The sequence below is a fragment of the Lissotriton helveticus genome, chromosome 3_1, assembly GCF_964261635.1.
Source record: "Lissotriton helveticus chromosome 3_1, aLisHel1.1, whole genome shotgun sequence".
Taxonomy (NCBI): domain Eukaryota; kingdom Metazoa; phylum Chordata; class Amphibia; order Caudata; family Salamandridae; genus Lissotriton; species Lissotriton helveticus.
In genome coordinates, this window is record NC_136061.1 from 814,905,159 (window position 1) to 814,932,469 (window position 27,311).

A 27,311-nucleotide genomic window follows, 5' to 3' on the forward strand; every position below is an offset into this window, starting at 1 on the left:
TGTTGGGAAAACACAAAGTCAATAAGAATACCCCTGCCTCTTCCAATAAAAATGACAGGGACAGTTTCAGGAGGTGCTAAAAGGTCAATCGTGATAAAAAGGAAATAGTTGTTCATAATAGAATTAAAAATATCCCCACATGGGGTCTGTTCAAAATGAGAATGATCCACAATATCACTTCCTATCTCACCACAGGCAGAATTAGTGGAAATTGGGCACAATCTACAATTGAAGTCATCCCACAGATCACAATAAAATCCATGTTAAGCTCGCTTCAAATCTTCTTAAGAGACTGCTCAAATGAAGTTGCAATACCTATTATATTAGAAATACAATTATGAAGATAGAAGTTAACAATGACACACATTTCCCTGGGTTTAAACAAAAAAGTAATGATTTTATCATGGTGAGATTCAAGATGTGTTTAATAGATCCCCATGTCCATGGATGTTGAAATAAACGTTAAATGGCCACCTTTACGATAACCCCCTTCAGATTGTTGCTGGGTTGTGAATAGAGAAAAATCAATATATGTGCACTGCTTCACAGGTAACCATAATATAGGAAGCCACTCAATTTGCTGCAAAAACACCCCCACCTGGTAAAGAAAACACACTTGTTTTCTTATATAACCCTCACCCACCAGGGTTGCCACTTGGTGGCATACTTCATCATCGGGCCCATCCCGTTCCGCTGCGGAATGAGGCGTGCTGCAACCTTCGAATTACATGGGAGCACTTACAGATGAATTAATATGGTGCCCAATATGATAATAGGAGTGGGGTCAAAAGAAAGCCATAAAGATACTTGGCAAGTAGGTAAACTGGCCTCTAGTCAGTATGATTAAAAACGAGGAGATGGAAGCGTGGACAACTATGTACCTGCCTTCCTAAATGTTGACATGTTTCAAGCCATCTACCTTGGCTTTTCATCAAGCCCAAGGATTGACCTTCTTGATACCACCCCTATACTGCTGTTGGTGTTAATTTTGTTAAAATACTCTGCATGCTACATATAAGAAGGTGATTATACCTACTTGATATTCAATGTTTTGTAATATTATTTACGCAAATGTTTTGCTTCATGTATCGCAGGTGATCAAGGTGAGCTTACAATCACACTTACATCACAGGATCCCCTCGACTATTCACCGAAAGGGCAGATATGTGCAGAGTATTTGAGCGGGATTAGTGCCAACAGCACTACAGGAGTGGTATCAAGGCAGTTAATCCTTGGTCCTGATGAACAGCCAAGGGCATGGCTTAAAACATGCCGACCCTTAGAAAGGCAGGTACATAGTTATCCACCATTGCCTCTCCCCTTTTTAGCCCAGGTCTTTTGTAGGCACACAATTTTGAATTTCTTAATGCTGTCCATCCATCCAGGACCCTCCACCTTGCTGGAGAGGCCAGCCACTGTCCAAAACATTCATTAAATTTGCATCTAGTTCCCGTCGGTTGGGGGGCGGCATCTGAAGTGGGTCCTAAGCAAGAGGCTATGACAGAATTTGTGTTGTCGGTGACAGTCTGCATCTGTTTGACCACACAAAACACTGGGTTTCACGTCTCAGTCAATAAAGGCTCAGTCAACTCTACAGTAGCACGATAGAGGCTAAAAGGATTTGTGACCGGAAATTCCTACTCAGCTGGTATCTGCCTCTCAATGTTATAATTAGAAGTTAAGCTCCCCGATCAACCAGTTTGCAGTGTGCTCGATGGTGATGACTCGATATTCAGAAGTCAGCCAACTTGTTCAAGGGATTCAAACTGGTTATATGTTATATCATAAAAGGGCTCTAAGCAGGTATATCACGGAAGGAAATCTGGATGAGCTTAACCCAATTTGTTTATTGAAGTAGTCCAATTGTACCGTTATGATGTGCCCATGAGAGGTACGAATTATAGTCCGCTTTCCAACAGGGTTCTAATAACTTACCTATTACTAAAATTTGTAACCATACAATTGTCTGGCTCATCTTTTAAGCTGGGTCTGATCCAATGAACCCTTTGCACAGTGATTGTTACTGGATAGGGTCTCACAACTATAAAACTCTGACGATTTTGGCACCCAGTGCACCACTCTGTTTTTTTAGTTGGTGATGATCCTCATCCTGGTCATTGTCTAAGGCTAGAAAGTTCTTTAGGACTATCATCAGTGGCATGGTCTCTGGCTGTAGCTGAAGGACCGTATTGGTTGGCCAGCAATCAGGTTTTGGTGTTCTGCTCTACCAATGCTACACTGGGCTTGCTCTGCTGCATGATGACTATCTTCTGTCCGAAAGGTGCTTGCTGTTAAAACATCCCTTTGGGATCTGTTTGGCCTTGTACTGTCGGATACACATTAATTCCCTGGCACCCCTAGTATTCACCCTCTGGTGCAGCATTTGTCCCTGCATAAGACATCACGGCATGAAACGATTTTTGGGCTTGTAGAAAGTAAATAGCGCCTACAACCCTTGTCATTATCCCTACTATTCCCTTGATCAGCCCGGGTTTTCAACAAAGAATCAATCCTGAGAGCAGCAAACATTGGATCAAAATTTTTTGTTAGGATAACATCATGAGCAGTAATAAGTGAGGCGCATATTGGGTCCTTCAGATCCTTTCCCTGATTTCCCAATGAGCCCACGGTAGCATCAGTTGCAGCTTCTGCTTTCCTAGAACTCACAGGTCTCTAGGGTCTGGTGGCAGTGTTCTGGTCATTATCATTATGTTTGCTTTTTTGAATGGGGGAGGGCTAATGTGCCCATTGCGGTCAGTTCCAAACTCAGCAGTCAAACCATTACTGGTATTTGGACAAAATATCGAGTTCGAAGTATTGAGTTTCAGAAATATCACATTTTTAATATCATGACCCAGAAATATCATGTGCAAAAATAACGTTGACAAAAAAATATATATATATATGTGATAAAGGTCCAGGAGGACCGATACGCGTAATGGCCGACAAGAAATAAACAGAAAATAAGCAATGAACTGTGGTCCGCGCCTGCTTTCCAAATCGGTGATTGCCTGTAAGCAGTAAACCTGGTTATATATATATATATATATATATATATATATAACCTTTTCACAAGTGCCCAAGAGCTTCAGGAGGCACTCACCAACATAGTACGGCAGCAGTGTAATGTAAAAGCTTGAAGATCCTGATAGCTGTGCCTTACGCGTTTCAAACTAAAAAGTTCTTGTTCACAGGCAGGGCGGCTGCACACATATAAAGAAGCACAAGTTACTACTTGTGTAACGATATATCTGTAAGAGACATTAGTTAGTGATAGATTCCTTACCTTAGAATATCCCCAGGCGTCAGACTGGATCCGGAAAATTTTGCGTAGCAATACCCCTGCGCGCTGGCAGTCGTCGTCCGCGGCCGTCGTCGGCGTCGTTTGCGCCGGAATGACGTCGTCGGAGTACTAAGACGCCGCCCATGCGCGCTGACGTCAGTTCTGATACACAGCTTTTCCGCACCAGATACGCAGAGCCATGATAGAACCAAGACTGGTGCCATGAAACTAGGGCCCTGAAAGGGGATGACCTTAACCCTAGATATCGGTTCGCAGAACGGGGAGGATGGGTGGGTCGGTAAGGAATCTATCACTAACTAATGTCTCTTACAGATATATAGTTACACAAGTAGTAACTTGTGCATCGGAAAGAGACACGTTAGTGATAGATTCCTTACCTTAGAATAGATACCCCAGCAATACCAACCCCGGTGGAGGGTCTGCGAACCAATAATCATACCAGAAAGTCCTGGAGGACGGAATGGCTAAAGAAGCCATCCCTCCGGACTTGGCTGTCCAGGCAGTAGTGTCGTGCGAACGTGTGCAGCGAGGCCCACGTAGCTGCCTGACAAATGTCGTGCAAGGGCACTCCCCGGCCCAGGGCAGTGGTAGTCGCCGTGGCCCGAGTGGAATGAGCCCTCAATCCAACAGGGGGCTCCTTCTTAGCCAAGGAGTAACATGCCTGGATACACAATATGATCCACCGGGAGATGGTCCGCTTGTGCACCGCCTTTCCCTTCTTAGCGCCCACGTAACCAACAAAGAGTTGGTCATCCACCCGGAACTGGCGTGTGCGATCTAGATAGTAAGAGAGCGCACGTTTTGGGTCCAGACGGTGGAGCCTCTCGTCCTCTATTGAGGGATGCGGTGGCGGAAAGAAGGTGGGCAAAGTAATGGAACTGCCCGATGTGGAAAGCCGTGACAACCTTGGGCAGGAAAGAAGGTCTCGTCCACAACACAACCTTGTCCGGATGAACAGAGAGGAAAGGAGGTGTGGAAGAAAGAGCCTGGAGCTCACTCACTCTCCTGGCAGAGGTGATGGCAACCAGGAAAGCAGTCTTCAAAGTAAGAAGACGGAGAGGACAGTTATGGAGCGGCTCAAAGGGAGCACACATTAGGTAAGTAAGAACAATGTTCAAGTCCCACTGGGGCATCACGAAAGGAACAGGAGGGAACATGTGTGTGATGCCCTTCAAAAACCTATTTACAATAGGGGACTTGAACAAGGAAGGCTGATCAGGTAGCCTCAAGAAGGCGGAAAGGGCAGAAAGGAAGCCCTTGATAGTTCCCAGAGCAGAGCCCTGCTGGGCGAGAGAAAGAAGGAAGAGGAGAACCTCAGAAAGAGGGGCAGAGAGTGGATCCACAGCCTTTGCTGTGCACCATGCCACAAATCTGTTCCACCTACAGGCGTATACCGACTTCGGGAGGGAAGTCAAATGGCCTCAACTGCCGCCGCTCAATCTCCAAGCTTGTAGGTGGAGACTGGACAGGTTTGGGTGGAGAACCGTCCCCTGCTGCTGCGACAGAAGGTCCTCCCGAAGAGGCAGACGAATCGGGGGATCGACTGACATGCTGAGTAGCTCGGGATACCAGTATCTTCGTGCCCAGTCCGGAGCCACAAGGATAACCTGGGCCCAGTCGCGCCTGATCTTCTTCAGCACTCTGGGCAGAAGTGGTATAGGCGGAAAGGCGTACAATAGACCGCAACTCCACTCGCGACGAAAAGCGTCTCCGAGCGAGTGCCGCCTTGGAAATTCCAACGCGCAGAACTGGTGACATTGCGCGTTCTCTTCTGTGGCGAATAGATCTAACCAAGGCTCTACCCATTGCTGAAAGAGGCCTTGCGCCACGTCCGAGTGCAGACGCCATTCATGATCCATCATGCACCGACGGCTGAGTTCGTCCGCAATGGCGTTCAGAGAACCTGCCAGGTGTTGAACCACCAGGGTCACGCCATGATGTTCCAGCCACTGCCAGAGGCGCAGAGCCTCTTGGCATATGGTCCACGACCCCACCCCGCCCTGTTTGTTGCAGTACCACATGGCGGTGGTGTTGTCCGTGAACACCTGCACTACACTGCCCCAGAAAGAGGGGAGGAATGCTTTCAGTGCTAGACGGATCGCCCGCAGCTCCAAAAAGTTGATATGGAGCTGGGACTCCGCCGCCAGAGGCCTCTGATCTCCGTCTCTCCCATGTGGCCTCCCCAGCCCTGGAGGGACGCGTCCGTCACAACCACGTGCTCCGGGTGGGGTAGGGAGAGGGATCTGCCACTGACCCAATCGCGGTCCGTGAGCCACCACTGCAACTGTCTTGCAGTGCCCTCCGAGATCAAGACATGATCGGACAGGTTGCCCTGATGCTGGGCCCACTGGAACTTCAGGTCCCACTGCAGAGCCCGCATCAGCCACCGGGCGTGATGCACCAGAAGGATGCAGGACGCCATCAGCCCCAGAAGCCGCAGCGTCAACCTGACCGAGACTTGGGATAAAGGCTGAAAGATCGGAATCAGAGCCTGAATATCCCGAACCCGCTGTTCGGGAGGATAAACCCGAAACTGTGCCGAGTCTAGAACCGCTCCGATGAAGAGGAGCTTCTGAGAGGGACACAGGTGCGACTTCGGCACATTGATGGAGAACCCCAGCAAGTGCAGGAGGTCGGCCGTAGTCTGGAGGTGGCTGACGACTGTCTGGGGCGAGCCCGCCTTCAACAACCAGTAGTCGAGGTAGGGGAAGACTGGCACCCCTAACCTGCGCAGATGAGCTGCGACCACCGCCATCACCTTCGTGAACACCCGTGGGGCGCTGGTAAGGCCAAAGGGGAGCACGGTAAACTGAAAGTGCTCGTGGCCTACCGTGAACCGCAGGTAACGCCGGTGGGCCGGCAGGACGGGGATGTGAAAGTAAGCATCCTGCAAGTCCAAAGCTACCATCCAGTCTCCGGGGTCCAGGGCAGCTAAGACCTGAGCCAAAGTCAGCATCTTGAACTTCTCCTTCCAGAGGAAGCCGTTGACGTTCCGTAGGTCCAAGATAGGGCGTAGGCCCCCTTTGCCCTTCTTGGGTACCAGATAGTAGTGGGAGTAACAACCACACCCTACTTCTGGCCCAGGAACGCGATCGATGGCCCCCTTGGCCAAGAGGGCCGTGACTTCCTCTTGCAGAAGTTGCAAGTGATCCCCCGACACGCGGTGGAATTGCAGTGGCATGGCTGGAGGGGACGCCTCGAAGGGGAGGGAGTAGCCCCTTCGGACGATTTGCAGCACCCACCTGTCCGACATGACATTGCGCCAATGGAAGAGGTGATGGCGAACCCTGCCACCCACCGGCGTCACATGGGCCTGAAAGCACGGACTAGAAAGAATTTGAGGCAGGTGCTGCGGAGGGAGGTGTGGACTGGCCTCGCTGTTGTCCCCGACCGCAGTTACGGCAGTTTCCACGGCCACCACCGCGCTGTTGAACATTTTGCGGTGCGTGGCTGGCAGCTCGTGTGGGGGCGCCCCTTCCGTGGCCGCGAAAGGCACCCGTTTGCCTAGCGTGTGGCCGAGAGGCCCAAGGACTTGGCCGTAGCCCTGGAGTCCTTAAAACGCTCAAGCGCATGGTCTACCTTGTCGCCAAAGAGGCGACGGCCATCGAACGGCATGTCCAGAAGAGTGGCCTGGACATCAGCCGAAAAGTTGGCGGTTCTCAACCATGCGTGGCGTCGAACCGCCACCGTCGTTGCCATCGCCCTGCCCAGTGAGTCCGTGGTATCCAGCCCACACCGGATGGAATATCGCGCTGCATCTCGACCCTCCCCAAGGGCTTGGGTGAGTTTTGCCCGGACCTCCTCCGGACATTGTGGCAGCACGTCCGCGACCATGTCCCACAGGGTGTGGGTGTAGCGGCCCAAGAGGCATGCGGTATTGACAGACCGCAGTCCCAAACTCAGGGACGAGAACACCTTCTTCCCGAACTGCTCGTACCTCTTGGATTCCCGATCGGGCGGGGCCATCGGGAATGCGGTCTGGGAAGTAGAGGCCTGGATGACCAGGCTCTCGGGGGTGGGATGGGTGGACAAAAAGCAAGGGTCGCCCGGAGCCGGGCGGTAGTGTCTGGCCACGTTCCTATCCACAGGCGGACCTGTGGCGGGCTTGGACCAAGTGCCCACAAGAACGTCACACAAGGCCTCATTAAACGGCAGCAGAGGCTCACTGGAGCTTGCCTGCGGTTTAAGGACCTCAGTGAGGAGGTTAGTCCTCACGGCCGTGACGGGGAGCTCAAGGTTTAAGGCCTTGGCCGCCCTCGTTAACAACACTACACTGTAAGCAGCCCCCTCCTCCGTAGCCACGGTGGGAGGGGAGACAAATCCGGTGTCTGGCGAAGTGTCAATACCACTGGCCTAACCAAGCTCATATGTCCAGTCCTCTTGAGACTGGCACTCCTCTGCCAGAGGGTGCGCAGACCCCTCACAATCACCCTCGTCACCCATCTCCTGTAGAACAGGGTCAACAGACGGGGCCTCCTCATGGAAATAAAAATCTCCAAAGGCCGTCGGAAGCGGCGACCAGCGGCGCCGCTCCGGCGCCAGAGTCGGACCGAAGGGAACATTGGGGACGGCGTCCACAGGGGGCGCCGGGGGCGACACCTGCGGGGCCGGTGCCGGTGAGGTCGTGAGGTCAACCGGCGACGACCCGGATCCGGAAGCGGATCCGGTGAGGTCCTGCGGTGCCGGGACCGAAGTCACCAGCGGCGCCAGGGCCGAAGCACCCGACGGCGTCGGGGCCAAAGCACCCGACCCGCTAGGGCCTCCAGCCGGGGCCGTTGGGCCCGAAGGCGCCATGGGACCCGGCTGAGAAGGGAGGGACCTCATGGCCATGAGGTACCGCTCGACCTCCTCCGGCGTTGCGTCATGCCCAGGGACCCAAAGGTGTGGGGCAGGCGGCGATGCCTGCGACTCAGTCGGAGCCGCGTGGGTGGTGTCACCCGAATACCCGCCCGCATCGCGCGAGCGTCGGGGTGGGTTGGAGGAACGATAATGCCTCTCCGACCTCTCATGCCTTTTACCTGAGGACTTGGATCCCGACGACCGATGTCCACTCCCGGAGCTGCGAGGACTCTGACCCCGCGACCGGTCCCTCGACCTCCCGTGGGACCGGGACCTTGAGCGGCGCAGGGCCGACTGCCGGAGCTCGAACCGCTTGCGGGACCGCTCCCGCCTAGCCTTCGACGTCAGGGTCCGGCAGTCGGAGCAGGTGCGGTCGTCGTGGTCGAGGCCTAAACATTTCAGGCACCGGCGATGGGAGTCGGTAACCGACATCAGTCGGTCGCACTTGGAACAGGGTTTAAACCCAGGCATCCCCACCGGCACCGCTGGAGTCGAAGACTCAAAAAGAGCAATGATCAAAAGATCAAAAAGTTTAGTCAAAAAATGACTAAGGGGTAGAGCTTCGCAGGATCTGCGCTAGCTGGCGCGGAAAAAAGAAGAACTGACGTCAGCGCGCATGGGCCGCGTCTAAGTACTCCGATGACGTCATTCCGACGACGGACGCAGAGCCGCGGACGACGCATGCCGGCGCGCAAAGGTATTGCTACGCAAAATTTTCCGGATCCAGTCTGACGCCTGGGGATATTCTAAGGTAAGGAATCTATCACTAACGTGTCTCTTTCAGATACTGCTGCTAAGTAACACCTTCCATTTATTTACCTTAATTCGGTCACATGAGAAAGCAAAGCATTATGGTAGCAGTAGTTTCGCAATCATGTCACTCGCAATGTCTTTCAGTGCACACCATTGAAATAAATATTGCAGTGCCGTCCTCAATCCGAATTAATATTTAGCCATAAGTGGGCTCTTTTCAAGATGTCCATTATCACTGCAGAATTCAAGCTCCCTTTGAGGAGTGAAACGCGTTATGGAGGACACTGGTCCAGAATTTTCACCTTGATAAATAAACGGATGGAACTGTTCGCAAGTCTGGCTTTGACTCTTCCCTGAAGTTTCTGATTGGGTGCAGAGGTCCTTGCCTGGCGTAGTCTGCCGATTTACTGGCGGTCAGGATTTGCAGAGACATATTTATAAATATCCAGGTATACTGCTTACAGGCAATCACCGATTTGGAAAGCAGGCGCGGACCACAGTTCATTGCTTATTTTCTGTTTATTTCTTGTCGGCCATTACGCGTATCGGTCCTCCTGGACCTTTATCACATATATATATATATTTTTTTGTCAACGTTATTTTTGCACATGATATTTCCGGGTCATGATATTAAAAATGTGATATTTCTGAAACTCAATACTTCGAACTCGATATTTTGTCCAAATACCAGTAATGGTTTAACTGCTGAGTTTCAAACTGACCGCAATGGGCACATGAGCCCTCCCCCATTCAAAAAAGCAAAACATAATGATAATGGCCAGAAAACTGCCACCAGACCCTAGAGACCTGCGAGTTCTAGGAAAGCAGAAGCTGCAACTGATGCTACCGTGGGCTCTTTGGGAAATCAGGGAAAGGATCTGAAGGACCCAATATGCGCCTCACTTATTACTGCTCTTGATGTTATCTTAACAAAAAATTTTGATCCAATGTTTGCTGCTCTCAGGATTGATTCTTTGTTGAAAACCCCGACTGATCAAGGGAATAGTAGGGATAATGACAAGGGTTGTAGGCGTTATTTACTTTCTACAAGCCCAAAAATCCTTTCATGCCGTGATGTCTTATGCAGGGACAAATGCTGCACCAGAGGGTGAATACTAGGGGTGCCAGGGTATTAATGTGTATCCGACAGTACGAGGCCAAACAGATCCCAAAGGGATGTTTTAACAGCAAGCACCTTTCGGACAGAAGAAAGTCATCATGCAGCAGAGCAAGCCCAGTGTAGCACTGGTAGACCAGAACACCAAAACCAGATTGCAGGCCAACCAATACGGTCCTTCAGCTACAGCCAGAGACCATGCCACTGATGATAGTCCTAAAGAACTTTCTAACCTTAGACAATGACCAGGATGACGATCATCACCAGCTAAAAAAACAGAGTTGTGCACTGGGTGCCAAAATCGTCAGAGTTATATAGTTGTGAAACCCTATCCAGTAACAATCACTGTGCAAAGGGTTCATTGGATCAGACCCAGCTTAAAAGATGAGCCAGACGATTGTATGGTTACAAATTTTAGTAATAGGTAAGTTATTAGAACCCTGTTGGAAAGCGGACTATAATTCGTACCTCTCATGGGCACATCATAACGGCACAGTTGGACTACTTCAATAAACAAATTGGGTTAAGCTCATCCAGATTTCCTTCTGGGATATACCTGCTTAGAGCCCTTTTATGATATAACATATAACCAGTTTGCACCCCTTGAACAAGTGGGCTGACTTCTGAATATCGAGCCATCACCATCGAGCACACTGCAAACTGGCTGATCGGGGAGCTTAACCTCTAATTATAACATTGAGAGGCAGATACCAGCTGAGTAGGAATTTCCGGTCACAAATCCTTTTAGCCTCTATCGTGCTACTGTAGAGTTGACTGAGCCTTTATTGACTGAGACGTGAAACCCAGTGTTTTGTGTGGTCAAACAGATGCAGACTGTCACCGACAAAAACAAATTCTGTCATAGCCTCTTGCTCAGGCCCCACTTCAGATGCCGCCCCCCAACCGACGGGAACTAGATGCAAATTTAAATGAATGTTTTGGACTGTGGCTGGCCTCTCCAGCAAGGTGCAGGGTCCTGAATGAATGGACAGCATTAAGAAATTCAAAATTGTGTGCTTACAAAAGACCTGGGCTAAAAAAGAGGAGAGGGCATGGTGGATAACTATGAACCTGCCTTTCTAAGGGTCGGCATGTTTTAAGCCATGCCCTTGGCTGTTCATCAGGACCAAGGATTAACTGCCTTGATACCACTCATGTAGTGCTGTTGGCACTAATCCCGCTCAAATACTCTGCACATATCTGCCCTTTCGGTGAATAGTCGAGGGGATCCTGTGATGTAAGTGTGATTGTAAGCTCACCTTGATCACCTGCGATACATGAAGCAAAACATTTGCTTAAATAATATTACAAAACAGTGAAAATCAAGTAGGTATAATCACCTTCTTATATGTAGCATGCATAGTATTTTAACAAAATTAACACCAACAGCCTACAGGGGTGGTATCAAGAAGGTCAATCCTTGGGCTTGATGAAAAGCCAAAGTAGATGGCTTGTAACATGTCAACATTTAGGAAGGCAGGTACATAGTTGTCCACACTTTCATCTCCTCGTTTTTAATCATACTGACTAGAGGCCAGTTTACCTACTAGCCAGGTATCTTTATGGCTTTCTTTTGACCCCACTCCTATTATCATATTGGGCACCATATTAATTCATCTGTAAGTGCTCCCACGTAATTCGTAGGTTGCAGCACGCCTCATTCCACAGCGGAACGGGATGGGCCCGATGATGAAGTATGCCACCAAGTGGCAACCCTGGTGGGTGAGGGTTATATAAGAAAACAAGTGTGTTTTCTTCACCTGGTGGGGGTGTTTTTGCAGCAAATTGAGTGGCTTCCTATATTATGGTTACCTGTGAAGCAGTGCATATATATTGATTTTTCTCTATTCACAACCCAGCAACAATCTGAAGGGGGGTATCATAAAGGTGGCCGTTTAACGTTTATTTCAACATCCATGGACATGGGGATCTATTAAACACATCTTGATTCTCACCATGTTAAAATCATTACTTTTTTGTTTAAACCCAGGGAAATGTGTGTCATTGTTAACTTCTATCATCATAATTGTATTTCTAATATAATAGGTATTGCAACTTCATTTAAGCAGTCTCTTAAGAAGATTATAAGCAAGCTTAACATGGATTTTATTGTGATCTGTGGGATTAAGTCAATTGTAGATTGTGCCCAATTTCCACTAATTCTGCCTGTGGTGAGATAGGATGTGATATTGTGGATCATTCTCATTTTGAACAAACCCCATGTGGGGATATCATTAATTCTATTATGAACGACTATTTCCTTTTATATCACCATTGACCTTTTAGCACCTCCTGAAACTGTCCCTGTCATTTTTATTGGAAGAGGCAGGGGCAGTCTTATTGACTTTGTGTTTTCCCAACAATATAGGGCCATTGATTTTTCAATAGTATCTAAATATTTGAGTGACCATTGCCCCTTGCCATCTCCCTTGATATTGGCAAAGAGAAGCAATGTGATGTTCCAAATGCAACAATAGCCTGCAATAGGAACAAGGGTATTCTACGCACGGTGGATGCAGAGGTCACTTTGGAAGAATTTGTAGGGAGGAGTAAGGATCAGGTCAGGGACCTGCCTTAACAGTGAATTGGGCCCCAAGCAGGTGTTGCATGCTTTTGCTGGAATCTGCCTCTGGGTTTCTGGTATCCTGACTGCTGATTGTAAGGCGAGGAAGCCTAAGCCACAGATGTAGTGTGACGCAAAGTGTTCTAAAGCTTACAGAGATCTTAATTTTACCTTAAAGCAAGTGCCAAGGGATGGGGGGTAGGAGGGTTAAGATTCTGTAGGCAGACATATAAACAAGCAATTGCACAGACAAAGGCTGCTATTGGCGTAGATGCCTGGGAAAAGTTGCATGGGGCTAGCACAAGTAATGCCTGTAGGAGAGTGGGGTCTGCAATCCCATGGCCACCCCAGATTTTTGCTTTTTGCTTCACTGGTTTACGACTTTCCCTGGCTGTGGGCCTGCTAATCAGACCCACAGCCTAGCTGTTCTCTCTCTAAATTAACAAGCATGTACCTTAGGTGCATTTACCAATTGGTACTGGGCCACCTTATCAGTCCCTGTACAATATACCTTAGGTATCCAGGGCATAGGTGTACCCAGGGCCTACCAGGGGATGCAGCATGTATTATGCCACCCAAATCTGACACAACTGGCTGCACGACAGCTGGGGCAAGTTGGTGTAATCACCCTTTGCTTTAGATATAGTATTCCTATATCTAACCCTAAAATGGACACATATATTCCTATCAGTCACTCCTATGGCAGGCCTTATCAATCCTGAAGGCAGAGTGCTTGGAATTATGTGAGATGGTGCTCTGGCATGAGCTGAGCCTGTTTGCAGCTTGCGGAACCAAGTCCTTATAGCTGTTCCATGATAACGCTATACCATATACTCTTAAGTGCATTATGAACCTCGCGGTCAAATGCTAACTTTGGCATAGCATTATCAAAACATGTCGAGTAAGGTGTCATACGAATTGGAATACTAACCCCTCGCCAATTTTGGCGACGGGGTTAGCATTCCACCCTTCTAGAGGGGCACGACATGTATGTAACTGTGAACCCCGGTTAAAGTTAACTCAAGCCTCAGCATCACAAAATGGATGCTGCCACCACAGACACAAGTCTGACCTCCTGCTGCTGGGAGTCCTTCCAGCGAGGGAGGCCTGGACAAAGGGTTTCCTGTCAGGGGCGGTGCCAGCACCATCCCAGACAGGATTTTGTGTATCCCAGGTAGGCAGGGCTGACAGGAAGGTGACTGCAAGTGGCACCCCGGTGCTCACTGTGCATATGCCGGCTCAAACCAGTTCCAGGGGCACACCAGCCCCTGAGCTGGGGGGAGACCGGACAAAAGAGAGGGGTGTAACCACCCCCCTCCTGGTCCCACCCATGGGCAGGACCTAGTCGCGTGCCAGCCCCTTTTCTTAGAATAAAGGTAGGAGCGGGCACCCTTCCCAAATTAGATCATCTTGAAACTTGAACTACTTTCCACGAAAGGAACTCTTGTCATTCTCTGAAGACTCTCCCTTGTGGCTAAGGAGTAGCCACCCTGCACCAGCAGGCACCATCTAAGCGCTTGCGGTTTGCTGCACGTCCATCCTCCGAATCAAGACTGCCCAGCTCGACGAGACCCGGATTCCCTGCCATCTCTGACCTCTACCTGCATCATCAGCCCAGCTGAGATTCGTGGGTGCGACGAGACCCGTGGGACCGGCTATCTTCAAGACCTGCACGACGCTTAACCAGCACGACCACCGAGGGACCCTCGAGTGAGTGCACTGGGGTTTGAGAAGCCCCAACCCTAAGCAGCTCCAGCACCGAAGTCCAGCCCCCCAGCATCCACGAGATCTGCGTGGGGCCCTTCTGCTTCTTTGCTGCTTGCCACGTTGTCCGGTCACTTGCCCGTTGGCTAGTGGCCCTCCTGACGACGTACCACGACGTTTTCACCACTGGTCTAGGTCCTCTAGACTGGCCCTTGCTCCTTGTCCAACAAGAAGTGCCCTGGACCCTCCTGGTCCACTCCAGACACCATTTTGATTCAACCGCGTGGGCTTGCCTTTGCCAAGGTTTGTTGCTCCAATCTTGGACCCAGCATCGCCGACAGCAGACACCATCGTGGGACAGCTCGCACCTCCAGCCTGGACGCCGACAACGCCTCCTGGCCCGTGTGACTGCAGAGTCCAGCGTCGCCCACTCACCTGATCGCGGTGACTTCATCCGGTGCCATCCTGGTGCCCACACAATCACTGGCTAGTGATTAAGAACTGAGTCCCCTCTGCTTTCAGGTCGTCTCCTTCACTGATCCAGCCTTGGATCACACCGAACATCTTCACTGGTCGCCTGCCAGCAACATCTTCTTTCAGGCTCCATAGACTACAACGAGGATTCCCGACGTCTTTTGAACCCGATGCAGCCGCAGCCCCTTGGCTAGGTAACTCGAGCATTTCGGTACTCCAGCACAGGTTCACTATCCTAGTGTCCAGATTCTTTTTCGTTTTTAGTCTACCTAGTCGGATTCGTCCGGAAACAGTAACTTTAGAAACTGCTAGCATCCATAGACTTTGTCCCGCATCCCGCGTAAGAGTTCCCACTCTGCACCCGGGTTCCCTAGGCCTCCTGCTCCTAATCTGAGGGTTCAGTAAGGTAGTCCTAGCGGTCCTGAAGCCTCTGGATCGTATTACTTACCTGCTAGTGTTTGCATTCCACTTTTAGAGTATATGGTTTTTCGTGCCCCTCGGGCATTTGTGTAAATTGTGCAACTTGTAGTATTTTCATAAGAGTTTTGTATTGTGCTTAGCTCCCTGACTCATAAAGAGTTCAGGGTAGACTTGTTATTAATAAATATCCTTTATTTTTATAACAACTTGTGTGGTGTCCTTTCACTTGGTGTTCAAGGGGTATATGTGATGGTAAAGCAGCTGGCTTAACACACCCTATAGAGTTTAGCCTAAAGACTGCTCTTGTCCACGCTACTAGGATAGCTGGTCTAATAAGGTTGACTTACAACCAATCATCAATAAGGGTCGTTTGGAATTATACAAAGTGATCACTAGAATAGTGAGCACTATATATCAGGCCAATTTCTCACATTGGTGAGCAGCGGTTGGGATTTGAGCTTGCTGTTGTTTTACCATACACGTATCCTAAGAATATAATTTGAAAGATCACATAAGTACCAAGGTACATATAACTTAACTTGGAATACTCTGAGTTCTACTGAACCAGCTGTTGTAGTGTAACAGGGCTTAGCACACCCTGACTACAACTCTAGCAAGGGATCAGTAGGTAAACCCATAGTGTAGGTAGGTGCATCACTTACACCACACTAGAAGCATGTCTACCCATGGAGAGTCTGCAGAGACTCCCCTAGTGGTTAGTGACCCTCCACAGGTCCTTTCCAGATATGCAGCTCTCAGTTTCCAGGAGATGAGACAATTGTGTACCTCCAGGAAATTGAAACAGGGTTCTAACCCTACCACTCCTTTTCTGTTAGGTCTCTTAGAGACATATGATGCTAGGAAAGCTACTCATACAGATGGGAGCATGCCAGCCTTAGAAGGTACCCGTGGTGATCCTGACCTCCCTGAAACTGAGGAAGTAGAGTAGGAGGAGGATGAAGACGTTCTTTCTGGGGATGAGGCAGACAATGGTCCTGAGCTAGTCAGCATACTTACTAGGGCCAACTTAGACCTACATAGGGAAGGATCTGGGGGACCCCCAGTACTGACCCTAAGCAGGCCTAACTTTGGAGTTAAAAGAGATAGGTCTCATTCTAGGGACTCCAATAGATCTGTGCACTCTCATGCCTCTTCTCAGAGGAGAATGCCTTCTCCCCAGAGGAGAATGACTTCCCCTCAGAGAAGAGAACATGAAGCAAGGATGGAACAGACTAATCTAAGGATCCAGAGGGAAGAACTTGCCCTTGCCAAGGAGAAGCTTGCCTTTGCTAGAGAGCAACAGTTGAGTGGGGCAGTCCCCACTGGTGGCAGCAATATCCCTAAGGATAAAGACAGGAGTTTTGATACTAGACACCTGAGTAAGATAGTGCCCCCCTTTAAACAAGGGGATGACATCCACAAATGGATGACTGCTTTGGAGAGGGCCTGCACTGTCCAGTGCATCCCCCAGAGTCAGTGGGCAGCTATATTGTGGCTCTCCTTTGAAGGTAAAGGTAGAGATAAGCTCCTCACTACTAGAGCTTAGGATGCTAGCAATTACCAAGTCCTGAATAATACACTGATTGATGGGTTTGGCTTAACAACTGAACAGTACAGGTTGCTGTTCAGAGACACCCAGAAAATTCAGTCTCAGGATTGGGCTGACTTTGTTGATTGTGCCACTAAGGCTTTTGAAGGCTGGTTACTGGGAAGTAACGTTACTGATTACACAGGATTGTATAATCTAATTATGAGAGAACAAATCTTAAGTAATTGTCAAAATCAGTTGTTGCATCAGCACCTTATTGACTCAGATCTGACCTCTCCCCAAGAATTGGGAAAGAAGGCAGACAGATGGGTCAGGACAAGGGTCAAGCAGCAGAACCAGAACCAGGGTGGTGGCCAGAAGAAAGCAGATCCCAAGGGTAATGAGAACAAGCAAAAAGACCAGAAGTCTTCAACAGGGCCCCAACAATCTAAAGAGGGTGGGTCCCAGAATTCCCAGAATTCCCAAAAGAAGAAGAATAATGGTCAGAAGAAACCATGGTGCCAATACTGCAAAAGTAATACTCACTGGTTTAGTGAGTGCACCAAGAAAGGCCCAACTCCTACCACTACTGCCCCTAAGGCATCTGCACCCCCTAGTACAGTTAGTAGTGGTAGTAATCCTCCCAAGGCTATAGTGGGGTTAACCCTGGGAACTGAGGCGGGTTCTGACTTAGTCAGGATACCTACTCAGGCTGTTCTTGTTTGTACTGGGGACATGGATATGACCCCTACAATAAGTCCCAGTACTCTGGGCAAGTACAGGCAGACGCCTTTGATCAATGGAAAAATGGCTCAGGCCTACAGGGACACTTGTGCCAGTGTCACTATGGTGACACCAAACTTTGTGGACCCTGGACAGGTAATACTAGGTTCAGACTACCTGGTGACCAATGCTAGCAATGCCACTACCTCCCATAGTATGGCCCTTGTTAACTTCTCCTGGGGAGGGGTAAATGGCCTCAAAAGGGTTGTTGTTAGTTCAGACCTCCCAGTGGACTGTATTTTGGGCAATGATTTGGAATCCTCCTTATGGTCAGATGTGGAGTATAGGACTCATGTGGAAATGTTAGGTTTGTCAGCACATGTCCTTGCTGTGACTAGGTCACAGGCCAAGAAATGCCCAGCTGAACTAGTGCTGGATCCTGGAAGAATGGACCAGACACTACCCAAGAGAAAGAGCAGTAGGGGTAAGGTGGACCCTTCCCCCCTGCCTCAGGTGGAGGATCAGCTCTCACAGGAGACTGACCCCAAGACCCCAGAAGGAACTTCTCCTAGAAGAGCTTGAGCCTGAACAGGTTGAGTTTCTTGGGACAGGGGTGTAGGAGAGTGGGGTCTGCAATCCCATGGCCACCCCAGATTGTTGCTTTTTGCTTCACTGATTTACGACTTTCCCTGGCTGTGGGCCTGCTAACCAGACCCACAGCCTAGCTGCTCTCTCTCTAAATTACAACCATGTACCTTAGGTGCATTTTACCAATTGGTACTGGGCCACCTTATCAGTCCCTGTACAGCATACCTTAGGTATCCAGGGCATAGGTGTACCCAGGGCCTACCAGGGGCTGAAGCATGTATTATGCCACCCCTGGCTGGCCACCCAAACAGACACAACTGGCTGCACGACAGCTGGGGCAAGGTGATGTAAACACCCTTTGCTTTAGATATAGTATTCCTATATCTAACCCTAAAATGGACACATATATTCCTATCAGTCACTCCTATGGCAGGCCTTATCAATCCTGAAGGCAGAGTGCTCGGAATTATGTGAGATGGTGCTCTGGCATGAGCTGAGCCCATTTGCAGCTTGCGGAACCAAGTCCAAATAGCTGTTCCATGATAACGCTATACCATATACTCTTAAGTGCATTATAATCCTCGCGGTTAAATGCTAACTTTGGTATAGCTTTATCAAAACATGTCGAGTAAGGTATCATACGAATTGGAATACTAACCCCTCGCCAATTCTGGCGACGGGGTTAGCATTCCACCCTTCTAGAGGGACACGACATGTATGTAACTGTGAACCCCGGTTAAAGTCAGACATAGCCTCAGCTCCACAACATGGATGCTGCCACCGAGACACAAGTCTGCCCTCCTGCTGCTGGGAGTCCTTCCAGCAACGGAGGCATGGACAAAGGGTTTCCTGTCAGGGGCGGTGCCAGCACCATCCCAGACAGGATTTTGTGTATTCCAGGTAGGCAGGGCTGAAAGGAAGGTGACTGCAAGTGGCACCCCGGTGCTCACTGTGCATATGCCGGCTCAAACCAGTTCCTGGGGCACACCAGCCCCTGAGCTGGGGAGAGACCGGACAAAGGAGAGGGGTGTAACCACCCCCCTCCTAGTCCCACCCATAGGGCAGGACTTAGTCGCGTGCCAGCCCCTTTTCTTAGTATAAAGATAGGAGCAGGCCCCCTTCCCAAATTAGATAATCTTGGATCTTGAAACTACTTTCCACGAAAGGAACTCTTGACTCTTCTGAAGACTCTCCCTTGTGGCTAAGGAGTAGCCACCCTGCACCAGCAGGCACCATCGAAGCTCTTGCGGTTTGCTGTAAGTCCATCCTCTGGATCCAGACTGCCCAGCTCGACGAGACCCGGATTCCCTGCCATCTCTGACCTCTACCTACATCATCCAGCACAGCTGAGATTCGTGGGTGCGACGAGACCCGTGGGACCGGCCATCTTCAAGACCTGCACAACGCTTCTCCAGCACGACCCCCGAGAGACCCTCGAGTAAGTGCACTGGGGTTTGAGAAGCCCTAACCCTAAGCAGCTCCAGCACCGAAGTCCAGCCTCCCAGCATCCACGAGATCTGCGTGGGGCCCTTCTGCTTCTTTGCTGCTTGCCACGTTGTCCGGTCACTTGCCCGTTGGCTAGTGACCCTCTTGACGACGTACCACGACGATTTCACCGCTGGTCTGGTTGCTCCAGACTGGCCCTTGCTCCCCTCCAACAGAGGAGCACCCTGTACCCTCCTGGTCCACTCCAGATGCCATCTTGAGTCCACCGCGTGGGCTTGCCTTTGCCAAGGCTTGTTGCTCCAATCCTGGTTTCAGCAGCGCCGACAGCAAACACCCTCGTGGGACAGCTCACCCCTCCATCCTGGTCGCCGACAACGCCTCCTGGTCCGAGAGACTGCAGAGCCAAGCGTCGCCCACTCACCTGGTCGAGGTGCCCTCATCCGGTGCCATCCTGGTGCCCATCTGATCACTAGCTAGTGATTAAGAACTGAGTCCCCTCTGCTTTCAGGTCATCTTCAACTCCGATCCAGGCTTGGATCCCATCGAACTTCATCACTGGTCGCCTGCCAGCAACTTCTTCTTTCAGGCTCCATAGACTGTAACGAGGATTCCCGACATCTTTTGAACCCTATGCAGCCGCAGCCCCTGGGCTAGGTAACTCGAACATTTCGGTGCTCCCACGTAGGTTCACTATCTAAGTGTCCAGATCCTTTTTCGTTTTCAGCCTAACTGGTCGGATTCGTCCGATAACACTAACTTTACGAAATCTAGCATCCATAGACTTCTTCCCGCATCCCGCGTGAGAGTGCACACTCTGCACCCGACCTCCCTAGGCCTCCTGCTCGTAACCTTAGGGTTCAGTAGTGTAGTCCTAGCGATCCTGAAGCCTCTGGATCTTGTTACTTACCTGCTAGTATTTCGCATTCCACTTTAGTAGTATATGGTTTTTCGTGCCCCTCGGGCATTTGTGTAACTTGTGCAACTTAAAGTATTTTCGTAAGAGTTTTGTATTGTGCTTAGCTCCCTGACTCATAAAGAGTTCAGGGTAGAACTGTTATTAATAAATATCCTATATTTTTATAACAACTTGTGTGGTGTCCTTTCACTTGGTGTTCAAGGGGTATATGTGATGGTAAAACAGCTGGCTTAACACGCCCTCTAGAGTTTAGCCTGAAGACTGCTCGTGTCCATGCTACTAGGATAGCTGGTCTGAAAGGTTGACTTACAACCAATCATCAATAAGGGTTGTTTGGTATGATACAAAGTGATCACTAGAATAGTGAGCACTATATATCAGGCCAACTTCTCACATTGGTGTGCAGCGGTTGGGATTTGAGCTTGCTGTTGTTTTACCTCGCACGTATCCTAAGAATATCAATTGAAAGATCACATAAGTACCCAGGTACATATAACTTAACTTAGAATACTCTGAGTTCTACTGAACCAGCTGTTGTAGTGCAACAGGGCTTAGCACACCCTGACTACAACTCTTAGCAAGGGATCAGTAGGTAAACCCATAGTGTAGGTAGGTGCATCACTTACACCACACTAGAAGCATGTCTACCCATGGAGAGTCTTCAGAGACTCCCCTTGTGGCTGTTGACCCTCCACAGGTCACTTCCAGATATGCAGGCCTTAGCTTCCAGGAGATGAGACAATTGTGTACCTCCAGGAAACTAAAACAGGGTTCTAACCCTACCACTCCTTTTCTGTTAGGTCTCTTAGAGACTTTTGATGCTAGGAAAGCTTCTCAGACAGATGGGAGCATGCCCCCCTTAGAAGGTACTCGTGGTGACCCAGACTCCAACCTCCCTGAAACAGAAGTAGAAGAGGAGGAGGAGGAGGTAGAGGAAGTCTCTGGGGATGAGGCAGACAATGGTCCTGAGCTAGTCAGGCTTACTAGGGCCAACTTAGACCTACATAGGGAAGGATCTGGGGGACCCCCAGTACTGACCCTAAGCAGGCCTAACTTTGGAGTTAGAAGAGATAGATCTCATTCTAGGGACTCCAACATCTCTGTGCACTCTCATGCCTCTGCTCAGAGGAGAATGATCTCTCCCCAGAGGAGACTGACTTCTATCAGAGAAGAGAACATGAAGCAAGGATGAAGCAGGCTAATCTGAGGATTCAGAGGGAAGAACTTGCCCTTGCCAAGGAGAAGCTTGCCTTTGCTAGAGAGCAACAGTTAAGTGGGGTAGCCCCCACTGGTGGCAGCAATATCCCTAAGGATAAAGACAGGAGTTTTGACACTAGACACCTGAGTAAAATAGTGCCCCCCTTTAAACAAGGGGATGACATCCACAAGTGGATGACTGCTTTGGAGAGGGCCTGCACTGTCCAGTGCATCCCCCAGAGTCAGTGGGCAGCTATTTTGTGGCTCTCCTTTGAAGGTAAAGGTAGAGATAAGCTCCTCACTACTAGAGCTGAGGATGCTAACAATTACCAAGTCTTGAAGAATACACTGATTGATGGGTTTGGCTTAACCACTGAACAGTACAGGTTGCTGTTAAGAGACACCCAGAAAATTCAGTCTCAAGACTGGACTGACTTTGTAGATTGTGCCACTAAGGCTTTTGAAGGCTGGTTACTGGGAAGTAAAGTTACTGATTACACATGATTGTATAATCTAATTATGAGAGAGCAAATCTTAAGTAATTGTCAGAATCAGTTGTTGCATCAGCACCTTATTGACTCAGATCTGACCTCTCCCCAAGAACTGGGAAAGAAGGCAGACAGATGGGTCAGGACAAGGGTCAAGCAGCAGAACCAGAACCAGGGTGGTGGCCAGAAGAAAGCAGATCCCAAGGGTAATGAGAACAAGCAAAATGACCAGAAGTCTTCAACAGGGCCCCAACAATCTAAAGAGGGTGGGTCCCAGAATTCCCAGAATTCCCAAAAGAAGAAGAATGGTCAGAAGAAACCATGGTGCCAGTACTGCAAAAGTAATACTCACTGGTTTAGTGAGTGCACCAAGAAAGGCCCAACTCCTACCACTACTGCCCCTAAGGCACCTGCACCCCCTAGTAAAGTTAGTAGTGGTAGTAATCCTCCCAAGGCTATAGTGGGGTTAACCCTGGGAACGGAGGCGGACTCTGACTTAGTCAGAACACCTACTCAGGCTGTTCTTGTTTGTACTGGGGACATTAATATGACCCCTACAATAAGTCCCAGTACTCTGGGCAAGTACAGACAGACCCCTTTGATTAATGGAAAAATGGCTCAGGCCTACAGGGACACTTGTGCCAGTGTCACCATGGTGACACCTAACTTTGTGGACCCTGACCAGGTAATACTGGGAGCAGACTACCTGGTGACCAATGCTAGCAATGCCACTACCTCCCATAGTATGGCCCTTGTTAACTTCTCCTGGGGAGGGGTAAATGGCCTCAAAAGGGTTGTTGTTAGTTCAGACCTCCCTGTGGACTGTCTTTTGGGCAATGATTTGGAATCCTCCTTATGGTCAGATGTGGAGTATAGGACTCATGTGGAAATGTTAGGTTTGTCAGCATATGTCCTTGCTGTGACTAGGTCACAGGCCAAGAAATGCCCAGCTGAACTAGTGCTGGATCCTGGAACAATGGACCAGACACTAACCAAGAGAAAGAGCAGTAGGGGTAAGGTTGACCCTTCCCCCCTGCCTCAGGAACAGGATCAGCTCTCTCAGGAGACTGACCCCAAGACCCCAGAAGGAACTGTCCTAGAAGAGCTTGAGCCTGAACAGGTTGAGTTTCTTGGGACAGGGCGCCCTTCCAGGGCAGACTTGAGGCAGGCACAGTTAGACTGTTCCTCTCTTGAACCCCTCAGACAGCAGGCTGCTGCTGAGGCTGCAGGGAATGCCACAGGTGCCCATAAAGTGTACTGGGACGATGGACTCCTTTACTCTGAGGCAAGAGACCCCAAGCCTGGTGCTACCAGGAGGCTGGTCATCCCATTGACTTTGAGAGGTTTCCTTCTCACCTTGGCCCATGAAATTCCCCTTGCAGGTCACTTAGGCCAGAATAAGACTTGGGACAGGCTTGCCCCACACTTTCACTGGCCCCATATGTCTGAGGACACTAAGAACTTTTGTCGTTCATGTGTCACCTGCCAAGCCAGTGGCAAATCAGGTGGCACAACAAAGGTCCCCCCCTTATACCACTACCTGTGGTGGGGGTTCCCTTTGAAAGAGTGGGGATTGACATTGTTGGACCAATGGACCCCCCAACAGCATCTGGGCACAGATTTATACTGGTGGTAGTGGATCATGCCACCAGGTATCCAGAAGCTATTCCCCTTAGAACCCCTACAGCTCCTGTTGTGGCAAGGGCCCTGGTTGGAGTTTTCTCCAGAGTGGGGTTCCCTAAGGAGGTGATCTCTGACAGAGGTGCAAACTTCATGTCAGGATACTTGACTGCTATGTGGAAGGAATGTGGTGTCAATTACAAATTCACCACACCCTATCACCCACAATGCAATGGGCTTGTTGAAAGATTCAACAAGACCCTCAAAGGGATGATAAAAGGGTTACCAGAAAAGCTTAGGCGAAGATGGGACATCCTTTTACCCTGCCTTCTGTTTGCTTACAGAGAGGTCCCACAGAAGGGGGATGGTTACAGCCCTTTGAGCTTTTGTTTGGACATCCTGTAAGAGGACCCCTTTGTCTTGTGAAGGAAGGATGGGAGTTACCTCTCAAAAAGCCTAAACTTGACATAGTGGACTATGTACTTGGTCTCCGCTCCAGGATGGCAGAGTACATGGAGAAGGCATCTAAAAACCTTGAGGCCAGCCAGGAACTCCAAAAAGCTTGGCATGACCAAAAGGCTGTCCTAACTGTATACCATGCAGGACAGAAGATGTGGGTGTTGGAGCCAGTGGCCCCAGCAGCTCTCCAAGACAAATGGTCTGGACCCCACATCATCATTGAACAGAAGGGAGAAGTCACCTACTTGGTGGACATGGGAACTCCCAGGAGCCCTCACAGAGTACTTCATGTGAATAGGCTCAAAGCATTTGTTGACAGGGAGGACATGGGCTTGCTCATGGCCACAGATGAGGGACAGGAGGAAGAGAGTGACCCTCTCCCAGACCTGCTCACTCAGAACCCTGATGATGGATCAGTAGATGGTGTAGTCTTTTCTGACAGCCTCTCTGAGCATCAGCAACAGGATTGTCGGCAAGTCCTTCAATCCTTCAGACAAATGTTTTCTCTGACCCCCAGTCGGACAAACTGGTGCACACATGAGGTGGACACTGGAGACAGTCTGCCTATAAAGAGTAAAATCTACAGGCAACCTGACCACGTCAGGGACTGGATAAAAACTGAAGTACAAAAGATGTTGGAATTGGGAGTCATTGAACCCTCAGAGAGCCCTTTGGCTAGTCCTGTAGTTCTAGTGCCTAAACCTCACACCCAGGATGGTAAGAGAGAGATGAGGTTTTGCGTAGACTACAGGGGTCTCAATGCTGTCACTAAGACAGATGCCCATCCAATACCCAGGGCAGATGAACTGATAGATAAGTTGGCTTCTGCAACTTTCTTAAGTACATTTGACCTAACAACTGGTTATTGGCAAATCAGGTTAGCTGAGGATGCCAAGGCCAAGACAGCATTTTCTACCCCAGGAGGTCATTACCAATTTGTGGTGATGCCCTTTGGTTTGAAAAATGCACCTGCCACTTTTCAAAGGTTGGTGAACCAAGTTCTCACTGGGTTGGATGACTTCTGTGCAGCATATCTAGATGATATTGCTGTCTTTAGCTCCACCTGGGAGGATCACCTGATCCACCTGAGGAAAGTTTTAGAGGCCCTGCAAAAGGCAGGCCTCACTATCAAGGCTACTAAGTGCCAGATAGGGCAGAGTCAAGTTGTATACTTGGGCCACCTTGTAGGTGGAGGCCAAGTTCAACCTCTGGAGAGCAAGATACAGGCCATAAAGGACTGGGCTCCTCCAACCACCCAGACACAGGTCAGAACTTTCTTGGGCCTGTCTGGTTATTACAGAAAATTTGTCAGAAATTATGGAACCATTGTGACCCCACTTAATGACCTGACAAGTAAGAAAATGCCAAAGAAAGTTCAGTGGACAGTTAGCTGTCAGAAGGCATTCGATGACCTAAAGCAGGCCATGTGCACTGCACCTATTCTCAAGAGTCCAGACTACTCCAAGCCATTCATTGTCCAAACAGATGCTTCTGAGTTGGGTGTGGGAGCTGTTCTATCTCAGCTGAATATTGATGGTCATGACCAGCCCATTGCGTTCATAAGCAGAAGGCTGACCCCTAGAGAGAAACGTTGGTCAGCTATAGAGAGGGAGGCCTTTGCTGTGGTTTGGGCCCTGAAGAAGTTGAGGCCATACTTGTTTGGTACTCACTTCAAGATTCAGACCGACCATAAGCCCCTCTTATGGTTAAATCAAATGAAGGGTGAAAACCCCAAACTTCTTAGGTGGTCCATTTCCCTACAGGGGATGGACTTTACAGTGGAGCACCGCCCAGGAACTGACCATGGTAATGCAGATGGTCTCTCCAGGTACTTCCACTTAGAGCAAGAAGACTCATCTGGTCAAGGTTAGTTTAATGTCCCTAAGTTTGGGGGGGGGGTTATGTAGGAGAGTGGGGTCTGCAATCCCATGGCCACCCCAGATTTTTGCTTTTTGCTTCACTGGTTTACGACTTTCCCTGGCTGTGGGCCTGCTAATCAGACCCACAGCCTAGCTGTTCTCTCTCTAAATTAACAAGCATGTACCTTAGGTGCATTTACCAATTGGTACTGGGCCGCCTTATCAGTCCCTGTACAGTATACCTTAGGTATCCAGGGCATAGGTGTACCCAGGGCCTACCAGGGGCTGCAGCATGTATTATGCCACCCCTGGCTGGCCACCCAAATCTGACACAACTGGCTGCACGACAGCTGGGGCAAGGTGGTGTAATCACCCTTTGCTTTAGTTATAGTATTCCTATATCTTACCCTAAAATGGACACATATATTCCTATCAGTCACTCCTATGGCAGACCTTATCAATCCTGAAGGCAGAGTGCTTGGAATTATGTGAGATGGTGCTCTGGCAAGAGCTGAGCCCGTTTGCAGCTTGCGGAACCAAGTCCTTATAGCTGTTCCATGATAACGCTATACCATATACTCTTAAGTGCATTATGAACCTTGCGGTCGAATGCTAACTTTGGCATAGCATTATCAAAACATGTCGAGTAAGGTGTCATACGAATTGGAATACTAACCCCTCGCCAATTTTGGCAACGGGGTTAGCATTCCACCCTTCTAGAGGGGCACGACATGTATGTAACTGTGAACCCCGGTTAAAGTTAACTCAAGCCTCAGCATCACAAAATGGATGCTGCTACCACAGACACAAGTCTGACCTCCTGCTGCTGGGAGTCCTTCGAGCGAGGGAGGCCTGGACAAAGGGTTTCCTGTCAGGGGCGGTGCCAGCACCATCCCAGACATGATTTTGTGTATCCCAGGTAGGCAGGGCTGAGAGGAAGGTGACTGCAAGTGGCACCCCGGTGCTCACTGTGCATATGCCGGCTCAAACCAGTTCCAGGGGCACACCAGCCCCTGAGCTGGGGGGAGACCGGACAAAGGAGAGGGGTGTAACCACCCCCCTCCTGGTCCCACCCATGGGCAGGACCTAGTCGCGTGCCAGCCCCTGTTCTTAGAATAAAGGTAGGAGCGGGCACCCTTCCCAAATTAGATCATCTTGAAACTTGAACTACTTTCCACGAAAGGAACTCTTGTCATTCTCTGAAGACTCTCCCTTGTGGCTAAGGAGTAGCCACCCTGCACCAGCAGGCACCATCTAAGCGCTTGCGGTTTGCTGCACGTCCATCCTCCGGATCAAGACTGCCCAGATCGACG

At 49.6% G+C, this 27,311-nt stretch overlaps 1 protein-coding gene across 5 annotated transcripts in view; it reads right to left on the minus strand.

The window, feature by feature from the left end:
* LOC144822995 (3-galactosyl-N-acetylglucosaminide 4-alpha-L-fucosyltransferase FUT3-like) overlaps positions 1–27,311 on the minus strand; it is a 1,018,227-nt gene that overhangs the window by 608,895 nt on the left and 382,021 nt on the right. The gene's annotated exons all lie outside the window — the stretch shown is intronic.